We start from the raw sequence: 11660 nt of genomic DNA on the forward strand, positions 1-11660 counted from the left end.
AGTCATTTTATGTCCAACCTGAACTAATCAGGACGGATAAGACTCACTCGCGTGTCATTTCATATTTACCTATGTCATTTTAGAAACATTCAGGCCATTTGAGTCCATTAGACCATTTCAGTCCAATTAGGACATTATAGTCTATAGTCTATATAGAGAAGTAGACTGTAGTACCCGTCGAGCAGGGCAGTACTCCCGAAGTGGTTTGAAAGCTGATGACAGAGAGTGCTGGAGCTCCCGATTCATCAGCCCTCAGGACTAGTTTCTGACCATCTCCCTTTGCTGAACTTTTTCAGTGTCTCAGATACACAGAGAGTGGGCCAGCATCCTCTCCAATACAAATTTCTCTAACTAACTACACCAAACTACATGCACAGTACACACTACACTTCGTTTTCCAAAATTCAAAAAAATCATGGCGTCTCAGCACTCAGCCTCGGAGTCCCCGGGGAGGGGGGGCCATAAATGCCCCCACCTTCCTCCCCTTCTCCCGGTGACGACTTGAGCTGCCTGGAACCACTGTCTGACTCACTTCTTCATTTCTGCAACATTTGCTGCCTTTCCTCTAAATTTCGCTCTGTTGAGCACCACCTTTCCTCCTCTAGACCTCACCTTTTCTTTCTAACTGGGACTCAGCTGTCTGAGACAACTGACAGCAAACCCTTTTCTGTATCCTCCTACTTTCTCTTTACTCATTTCAAAGCCAAAGGTGGCTGTTGTGTATATATACCCAACGACTTATCTTGCTCTCGTGTTCCTGAACTCGATTCTTCTGAATACTCTAAACTCTGGCTTCGGCTTTCCTGTCGTTCTCTGACTAAATATATCTGTGCTGTTTACTTATCCCCTAATTCTACTGACTATCAAAAATTCTTTGACTATCTTACTTCCACGATGGAACACATTCTATCCATTTCTCCTTTCTCTGAAATCTCCATTTTAGGAGATTTCAATGTTCACCACCATCTTTGGCTCTCCTGTCCTTTCACTGATCCACCTGGTGAACAAGCCTACATTTTTCCTATCCTTAATGACCTAGAGCAGCTTATACAGCACCCTACCCGTATCTCAGACCACCTTGGAGAGAGCTCCAACATACTTGACCTCTTCCTTACAACTAATCCTTCTCCTTACACTGTTAATCTTTTCTCTCTGTTGGGCTCCTCCGATCACAACCTTATCACCTTAACCTGTCCTATCACCCCGGTATGGCCTGTGGACCCTCCAGGGAAATGTCGTCTGTGGCATTTTGGAGCCACGGATTGGGAGGCCCTCAGGCAGTACTTCTTTGATTTTCCCTGGAATGATTATTACTTCCATGGCCGGGAGTCATCTGAGTGAGCCTTGCGCATTACGGAGGTTATTCTCTCGGGCATGGAAGCATACATTCCTTTCTCGTATCCTTTGTCTAACACAAGAAAGCCTTGGTTTAATCACGCTTGTTCTAATGCTGTCCGCAACAAGGAGAGGGCCTACAAAAGGTACCGGAGCCAACCCACCCCTGAATCACATCATCTTTACGTTTCTGCCCGGAATCGTGCTGAGTCTGTTCTTCGCTCTGCTAAAAATAGTTTCATCCGTACTAAGTGCTCTGAACTCTTCAACTCGAATTCTTCCTGCTCCTTCTGGCACCTTGCCAAGAACCTTTTTAATAACTTTACCTCATCATCCTTCCCTCCTCTTTTCTACTCTGATGGCTCTGTAGCTATTTCTTCTACTGATAAAGCAGATCTCTTTCACACAGACTTTCTCCTCCTATTCCACCTTAGACGATTCCGGTGCTGTTCCTCCATCACTTCCCCCCTCTGACTTCCTCATGGCTGATATAAAATTTCTTCAGCTGATGTATTTTCTGCCATCACTGGCCTCAAATACTAACAAGGCATATGGACCTGATGGAGTCCCTCCTGCTGTTCTCAAGAACTGTGCTTCTGTGCTTACACCCTGCCTAGGCAAACTCTTTCGCCTTTGTCTGTCAACTTGTACCTTTCCTTCTCGCTGAAAGTTTGCTCTCATTCAGCCAGTCCCAAAGAAGGGTGACCACTGCCAACCCTCCAACTATCGTCCATTTGCTTTAACATCCTGTATCTCAAAAGTTTTCGAGTCAATGCTCAATAGAAAAATTTTAAGGCATCTTTCCCATCACAACCTTCTTTCTGATCGTCAGTACAGGTTCCGTCAGGGATGCTCCACTGGTGATCTTCTCACCTACCTTTCAGATTCCTGGTCATCCTCCTTTCGGGACTTTGGTGAAAGCTTTGCCATTGCAGTTGACATCTCAAAGGCTTTCGATCGAGTCGGACATAAATCTTTAATTTCCAAACTGCCCTCTTACGGTTTCTATCCTTCTATCTGTGCCTTTATTGCTAGCTTCCTTTCTGGTCGTCCTATAGCCGCTGTTGTAGACTGCCATCGTTCTTCTCCTAGATCTATCAACAGTGGTGTTCCTCAGGGCTCTGTCCTATCACCAACTCTCTTCCTTTTATTCATCAGTGACCTTCTAAGCTGTACATCTAACCCTATCCACTCATACGGTGATGACTCCACCCTTCATCTTTCCATTCGGTTCCCGCAACGCCCATCGCAGCAGTTACTTCAACAAACAAGGGATGAGGCTATGGCACACCTAATGTCTGACTTGGCTCGAATCTCTGACTGGGGTAAAAATAATCTGGTTGTTTTTAATGCATCTAAGACTTAGTTCTTACACCTGTCAACCTGACAAAATCTTCCACAGGTATACCCACTAATGTTTAATAATATTCAGCTTAATCCTGCATCATCCTTGAACATGCTTGGGGTTTCATTTACTCGGGACTGATCTTGTAAAGATCATATTACTTCTCTTGTAAAATCTGCTTCCAAGAGATTAGGTGTGCTAAGCCGACTCCGTTCTTTCTTTACCCCTGCGCAATTGTTGACTCTATACAGGGGTTTTATCCGCCCCTGTGTGGAGTACAACTCTCATGTGTGGAGAGGCTCCCTACATACATCTCTACTCAATAGGGTGGAGTCAAAGGCTTTTCGTCTCATTAACTCTCCTCCTCTTACTGACTCCCTTCAACCTCTGTCTATTTGCAGCACTGTTGCATCTTTTTGTCTTTTCTATCGCTACTTTAATGGTCACTGCTTCTCTGAACTGTCTGCATGCATTCCTCCACCTCTATGACTGGCGCGTAGCACCCGTCTAGCAGCAAACTCTGATCCCTTTTCTGTTCAGTTCTCTAATGCAAGAATTAACCGTTACTCCCAGTCCTTCGTTTATGCGACAGGTCAACTCTGGAACAGTCTCCCTCTGTCTGTATTTCCTGCTGCCTATGATCTCCAATCTTTTAAACGCAGTGTGTCCAGGCATCTCGACATGATCGGATCTTGAATTTGGCTCTCTATTGTATTATGTTTTTCTCTCGGAGGAAACTGTTTATTGCGGGCTCATGGCCTTTGGTTCCTTCTTCCTCGCATTAAAAAACCACTTCAGGACCTTTATACCCATTGTCTCACCGGCCACCGCTATCTCAGCCCATTGCCTTCACCCACTTCTCGTCCCTTTGAGTGCCACGGAGAGAGGCAGAGATGCTGTTCGATGATGAGGCAGGTGGCAGTAGTGGTGGGTGATATGGCCGTGGTAACAACAGTGCAATCAAGAATAATTTCATCATTGTTAATTTGAAGTGAATGTGAATTGGAGTGTAGAATGGGGTGATTTGTTGGTAAGGTGTCTTGGTTAGTGGGGTACGGTAAAGGGTATGGAGAATAATGAGTGGATTTTACAGTTGTTGTTGTTGTCAACTCAGGCTCATTCGTTGTGAAATGAGTGGACCGAAAGAAATTGGCGACGTCGCCGACCGCTTCCAGATATTTTGTGCTGAATGACTGCTTGCATTGTGATAGTGTTGTGCATGTGGTGAGTAGATGTGATGTGGTGCCGGGGGCACCGTTGCAGTGTGGGCAAAGTGGATTGTTTGTGAGCTGTATTTTGTTCTGGAATTGTAGGAGGAAAGGGTGACAGCAGCATTTCAGTCTGGCTAAATGTTCTCATGTCCATCTCTGCAGCGGAGATTCCGAGAGTTTATTTCTGATGATGGTTATTGAAAGATGCTGTTTAGCTTTTGGATTTTTTTTTTTTTATGTGTCCGACTGTGGGCATAAGCTTCACAGCCTGCTTTCAAGGCTCAGTAGTCCTCCTACGTACCGCACACCTCTACATGTCACAACTTCGGCGCTAACACCCACCGTCCATACTGAATACATGCTAGGGCTGTCTCATACAGGACTGGTGTGTTGGTATTAGCGGGGGTATTTTTACGACATGTCGGCGGATCTTCTGGTGGATCAGTAAGTCTGATTTTTACCAAATTCAGATCCTTAAACTGTTCCTTGCCCCAGCGGGATTTGAATCCGGGTCCATTAGGACCGCAGGCCACCTCTCTACCGATTGAGTCACCGCCTTTATGTTTATGATTTGTACTGGTCATAGACCAGTCTTAGGTCAGTAATCCCGTCCCGCCAGGACGGTTATGGACTAGTCTCAGGTCAGTAATCCCACCCGCATGGCCAAATGGCCAATGACGGATCACCAAGTGCTATTATGGCACCAAAATGCTACACAGTTGAAGATATATTTCAGTGTCCAATTGTGTGTGTGTGTGTGTGTGTGTGTGTGTGTGTGTGTGTGTGTGTGTGTGTGTGTGTGTGTGTGTGTGTGTGTGTGTGTGTGTGTGTGTGCGCGCGCGCGCGCGCGCGCTTCATACCGGGAAACAAAGTTGTATGGATGTGTACCTAAAGCAGTGTACTATGTCCCTCTCATCTTCATGTGATCTTTGACTGGAATAAAGTACGAAGTTCTTTAATTTCGACAAAAACGTTAATCATGAGATCCTTGTTAATTTCTGAATCTGTAGATTTCTCGACAATAATCTGCATGGCGTCCCTACCGTGCTTGGCGGTGAGGGAGGGACAATCTACCATCCAACTCATCTTCTGGGTTCGTTACCACTAATCTCTCTCTCTCTCTCTCTCTCTCTCTCTCTCTCTCTCTCTCTCTCTCTCTCTCTCTCTCTCTCTCTCTCTCATTTGTCTTTTTCTTTCATTCTTTTTTACCACAAGGCTAAAGCTTATATACCATTCTACTTATCACATTTACCGCATATTTCTTTCACTGGCATGACTCAAAATTCTTCTGCCACATCCAATCCTCATTCACCAGCACTTCACACCGAGTCAGTATCTTTCTCAACAACCATCATTTCACTCTCATCCTCGTTTTTAATAGACACCGCTGCCCACAGACGCTAACAATTTCATAGTTTTAGTATGCGATTCATTTCATCATGCATGTGGAAAGACTAGGATGTAAAAATTTAGTCTATATTTTTTTCCAGTTTTCTGCTTATTTATACACCGGCACTTTTGCAGGATTGTTGTGGTGCGAAGCTAAAACTATACTGTCCTCGGTTAAAATCCCACATCTGTGTTTATTTTTATCCAAAAAAATAATGGAGAATAACATTCCTAGTGGGCTTGTGTTATTATTCACAGTTATTATCACGTAACCGGAGTTGCACAAGTTTTTGAACTTGGTAGTAGACGAAGTTATCTCTTCCCTACAAGCTTTCCTACAGCGAATTACATTATGAGACGTGCACTGTTCTCTGCTTTTTTGTTTTTCTTTAACCTACCATCTCCAGGCTAGTTTATTCAGTTGAAATGAGACCTCTTATATTAAAGTGGCTCTGAAGGACATCTGACACACTTCAAAAATACAAACAAGGCAAATTGATATTGCATGTCTTCAGGAGTCTGCATACAATGTATACTTGTTACTTGTTACATAAATCACATTTATATCTGCACAGCCTGGGTAGGTAATGAGGTGTACGAAAAGATATCAAAACGTTGTTCTTGATTTTGTTGTTTGCTGTTGTTGTTTTTGTTGCTGTTGTTGCTATGGTTTTTGTTATTGCTGTTCTCCTATCACAATGTGCAGTATGTTGTGTCTGCTGGAGACATACACAGCTTCACGCTAGGAATGTCAATCCACTTGATGTATATTCACAATCCTGTTCTCTGACCATCAAGAATGTCTTAACACGTGATGTATCTCAAACAATCTCTTTTTAGTCCAGGTGATACAAGAATTTCATGATACGAGCAGGTTAACCAGACTGAGCCAGTTACCTGACGTCATGGAAACTAACAATGGAAGTCTACTAGACATTTCATCCCCACCGATTCGTATATATTCTCAGATTTCGGAGAGCATAGTCAGAGAGCCCTGGAATACGACTGAGGGCAGAAGGCAGGAGACAGAGTCAGCTAGGAGGTTTACCGTCACGCTATGTTACGCTGTCAATCACATTTCCATATAACTGTGTACAATAAATTCCGTAACCCAAGCACTGATACCTCACTCACGATAAAATGATACACAGAGAGGGAGGGTAAGAAAGAGAAACCTACCTATTCACTCTACTCGACGACGCACTATTTCTCGAGCAGAGGCCCACGTTACACTACACTGATGATAGAGTGGACGCCTAATCTACGATGCACCTACAATCTCTCCATCTCACCAAAACCCCTCGGCTACGTTCATCCATACAGAGAGAGAGAGAGAGAGAGAGAGAGAGAGAGAGAGAGAGAGAGAGAGAGAGAGAGAGAGAGCAGGAAGAGCGAGTCAAAGGAAATTTATCACGACAAAAGGAGAGGGCAGGAAGAGGAAGAGGTGGAAGAGAAGTAGAAGGAGGAAGAAGACAACTGAGAAGTTAGAGAGTTCAGCTTTTATTTCGCTCTCATATACCTTCCTCCTCCCTTCCTCCTCCAGGAAAAATATGCCATGATTGTCTGTCACAGTCCCTGATAAAATCCGGTAAATCGAATATTCCCTCACATCCACAAATATTAACCCCGCCGTCTCACAATATTCCTTCTTCACATCAGCCATCATTCCGGTCACTCACTGACCCACTCACTTCGAGGTCGTCATCTTTAATACATTCCCTGGGCTACGAGACGATTTTATTTAGCTGCAGAAACAAAGGTGATGGAGAGGGACGCCTTCACGTGGTAGCACTGGTATAGACGGGTTGCTCCATCCTGGCTATACAGAGCTCCCTCAACTCTTCCCTCCCCTCACTCTTAACCCCCCAGAGGAGGACACTAGACTGCGGGATGTGGCCAACTTCATCCTACAGTTCACCGTGTTCACGGTACAGATGAACCAACAAAATCAGCAACAACAACAACAAATACCACTACTACTACTACTAGGGAAAACATCCTAGTAGAGAAGGTTACATCTGTCCCATTCAGTTCTAATGGGCTCTCCAGAGGTGAATTAAAAGACCTGGAGCAAAAACAACGAAACAAAAAGAAAAATGACAATGAAAAAGTTAAACTTTATCTCTCACGTAAAAATTCCTCTCCGGTATCACTGCTAATTTTACCCTGTCCTTTTATCCCTTGTCCTTCCTCTCTCCCTTTTCCTCCTCTTTACTCTTGGTACTTCCTACTTCCCTTTACATCTTCCTCCTCCTCCATCATCAACATCATCAAGTCATTACCCTGGCCTCTTTAACTTCCACTTTCTAGGTCAAGCAACACGAACACGAAATCTGCATAAGGACATAATTCATGGCTACATGCTGCTGAAGAGGGATACCTTAATGTGGTGGCACTCCATATGACAGGGGCGGGGGAACGTGCCCGAGTCATACAAAACAACCCTCATATCCCTCCCTTATGCCCAGAATGGAGAGATGAAGGATTGTGACAAGAGAGATACTTCGGCCCACAGCTGTTTCTATCGGGCTTACATTCACCTAAGCCTTCCTGGGTTAAAATTACTACTATCAACTTTTCTACTAATACTACTAAGCAACTACTATTGCTGCTGGTGTTGTTGTAGCTGCTGCTCTTGTTGTTGTTGCTGCTGCTCGTGCTGCTGCTGTTGCTGCTGCTGCTACTGTTGTTGTTGTTGTTGTTGTTATTGCTGCTGCTGCTACCACCACACCAATTACGACTATTCCCTCCCGCCCTCCCAACCCACCTCTTTACACTGTTAAAAATATTCGTCTTAGAGTAGCAAACCTTTCCAGTGTGACATCAGCCATTCTCAGGCAGTTCAGGACAAGTTCAGCTCTTACTCATGTGTGAAGAATTTCCCACCACTGTTACGTTTTGCCTCCGATCTGTGCGAAAAACAAAGAAATCAAGCGCAAAGAACCTTGCAAAATTTTTTTCCCCTTCTTCAAAGCTGAACAGAGAGTGTTGCGATGGTTTGGGCATATGGAGTAGCAATTTGGATAATGAGCTGATTGGTGAAAAAGATAACTTAGATCTGATGTGAGAGGTTGAAGAAGCTGAGAGGAAGCACCACGAATAGGGAAGGATGCCGGACAGTGTGAAGAGAGCGCTGGATGCGAGAGGGATGTCTGTTGAGCAAGCGGAAGAGTGGCTGTGCGTGACAGAAATAAATGGAGAGAAATTGTGAATAAATAAGTGATGACGCAGCCCTGAGGGGGGATATTCTCCCCGCATTCTGGTTCTGGAGCAGCTAGTCAGGTCAGGTGCGGGTAAGGGGATGGGTCTGTTATAATGTGGCAGGGGTAAACCAGCTCTGCCTTCGGGGCCCTGCTGCTGGGATGTGTCACTGATTTGTAATGTGCAGTTGGACCCGTGTGCGGTGGTGAGGTGAGGATCTGTCCCTTTGTCCCCTTTGGGGCTAAGATGCTGAATGAATGTGTTTGAATGGATGAGTAAATGGGGAGTGTAAGTCAAGTCCTGTCTTGGCTACCTCCCTTTTCTTTGGGGAAGCAGCCTAGGTACATGGATGTGATATATATATATATATATATATATATATATATATATATATATATATATATATATATATATAAATATATATATATATATATATATATATATATATATATATATATATATATATATATATATATATATATATATATATATATATATTTATATATATATATATATATATATATATATATATATATATATATATATATATATATATATATATATATATATATATATATATATATATATATATATATATATATTGTTACGGAACAGAGAAAAACTGTCGCGCAAAGTTCCAGGTTCAAAACAAAAGAGTTAGATAAAATTACAAGTTAAAGTTTAATGCTCAAACTAACAACTAAACATTCAGGACTCATAAGGATAATTGTAATGGCAAAAAAACAGGTTAAATAGTATGGTTAACTGCAATAGCCTCCATTAACACGAAATTAGCAAGAGTAAATTTTATCTAAGTCAGCCCTGATAAAATGAGAAAAACCAGATAATGCTCAGTTAATGCAAGATATATTATTACAGATACAAAATATTATCAAAAATGACTGACGTAAAAACACATGAATCACAAAAACCTCACTAGGCCTACGAATCAACACCTCATGCTATACGGCACACCGAAAAAATAATAGTAATAACACTTATACCTGCCAAACTTACACAGCTGCTACGATGGTTGGAGATCTTCCCTGAGCACTCACAATAATAACAACTGTACAGGGGAGGACAGAGATGTGAACAAAATGAGGAGTAGATCTTAAGTGGCAATTAATGCAGCAGACTGGAGCTCATTATAGTAGGGGCCGGCAGAGTTTGATACAACTTGTAAGAAGGACGCGCAAATGAAGAAAATAGGGGACAAAGAGTTGACAACTCCCAAGCTTCCTGAACAACAGAAAGAACGACTTACTCTACTATATGGGTAGAAGGGGGGAGTGAGGTAGGAACACGCTCATGTGATCAAACATGCAGCATACCGTATGTTAGAATTACACAGAGGATGATGAAATCATAGGCTATGTAACACCTCCCAACAAAGAAAAAAGAAATTTAGCAAAGAAAATTTCTTATTACTCTAAAACAATCTGTCTATTGAAGTCTAGATAAGCAATCTGCAATAACATTTTCTTTCCCTTTGACATGTTGTATGTATAATGAATACTCCTGAAGAAGTAGACTCCATCTCATTAATCTCTGATTTTTATCTTTAAACATTCATTTAAGGAATTTCCAGTGGGTTATGATCGGTATAAATGACTATGGGGTCAATGCAAACCAGAACACAAATAAAATGAAAAAATGCTGTAAACCCAAAATTCACAAGGCCAAAAGCTCTTTCTCAATAGTTGAGTAGTTCTTTTCAGGTGGAGTGAATATCTTATCTGTAATAAGATACAGGGTGTTCAATACCCTGATCATCCTCTTGCAGCAATAAATACTCCCCAGTGCTCCTGTATCACTTCCATCAACAGCCATCTTAAAAGGCTTAGCAAAGTTTGGAGAAGCGAGCATCAAGTTGACTTAATACCTAGGACATAGCTTTAAGTTAATAGTGAAAGAGGATTCACAGTTATCGGTCCAGACAAATTTAACTCCTCTTTTTCAGTAGGTCTGTGCAAGTGGTGATACAAGAATTGAAAAGTTAAGAACAAATCTCCTGTAATAACCTACTCATTCCCAAAAAATCTTTGTAGCCTTTTCCTCACTTAGGTCTGGGAAGATCACTTATAATCCCTGAACCTTAGCTCCTGGTGGTGCAACATGTCCATCACCACTTACGTACCCAAGGTACTGAACTTTAGCTAATGACCAAACTTCACACTTTGATAAATTAGCTACAAGATTAGCCTGAACCAAACGCTCAAGAAATTCTACTGACATAGGCATAGGTGATCTTTCCAGTTGTCACTGAAGATTAATACATCATCAGTATAAACAACAACACCCCTGCCAAACCCTCTGTTACAACATTCATGGAGCTTCTGAAATGTGGCTGGTGCAATTTTCATACCATATGGCATTCACAGAACATGGCAAAGTCTTTCCTAGTGTTATAAAACATGAGATCCTCTTCTCTAGCACGTTCAGTCATAGGTACTTGCCAGTATCCCTTTAACAAATCAAACTTACTTATGTACCTAGCATTTCCGATCTTGTTCATCGGCAATCTTCCACGCGAGGGAAAGTGGTAAGTGTCTGTTTTGGTTATCTGATTAACACATCTGTAGTCGATGCAAAGCCGCTGTGACCCACCTGGCATTTAGGGACTAGACTGGACAGGAGAACTCCACTCGCCTGACAGGGCTCAATCGATCTTGTGGTCCAACAGGTAGCCAAGCTCCTTCTGATGAGAGTGAACTTCATCAACGTTCCAACACGGTAAGGAGGCAGTTTAATTGGCTTAGCGTCTCCAACATCGACATCATGCATCAACACAGTGAGTTCTTCCTGGAGTGGCAAGAAGAACACTGGCGGGTACTCCTGCAGTAATGCCGAAAACTCCTGCCTTTCCTCTGGAGCTAGATGGAGAAAGCTTAGTCTGGAGATCATTCATGATATCAGGATTCTTCCTCAACCACTATCACTCAGGGCTCACATGCTGCATGGGAGAACTTCACTTGCAGACTCGGGTGGAACAATAGCTACAGTGCAGACTGGGTTATTTTCGTCCCGGCCTGTGGATATAAATTTAGCATGTTGATGCGACAAAGTTGAGTGTTCTTTCTTACGATCTGGTGTGGCGATGACATATGTTCACTATATCACTGAGTTTCTTTTTCTCCACGAAAATATGGACCAATTAAACTTCTGGCTTGGAAGAG

The sequence above is a fragment of the Coenobita brevimanus genome, chromosome 63, assembly GCF_032717465.1.
Source record: "Coenobita brevimanus isolate Jiangsu-jjx chromosome 63, ASM3271746v2, whole genome shotgun sequence".
Classification (NCBI taxonomy): Eukaryota; Metazoa; Arthropoda; class Malacostraca; order Decapoda; family Coenobitidae; genus Coenobita; species Coenobita brevimanus.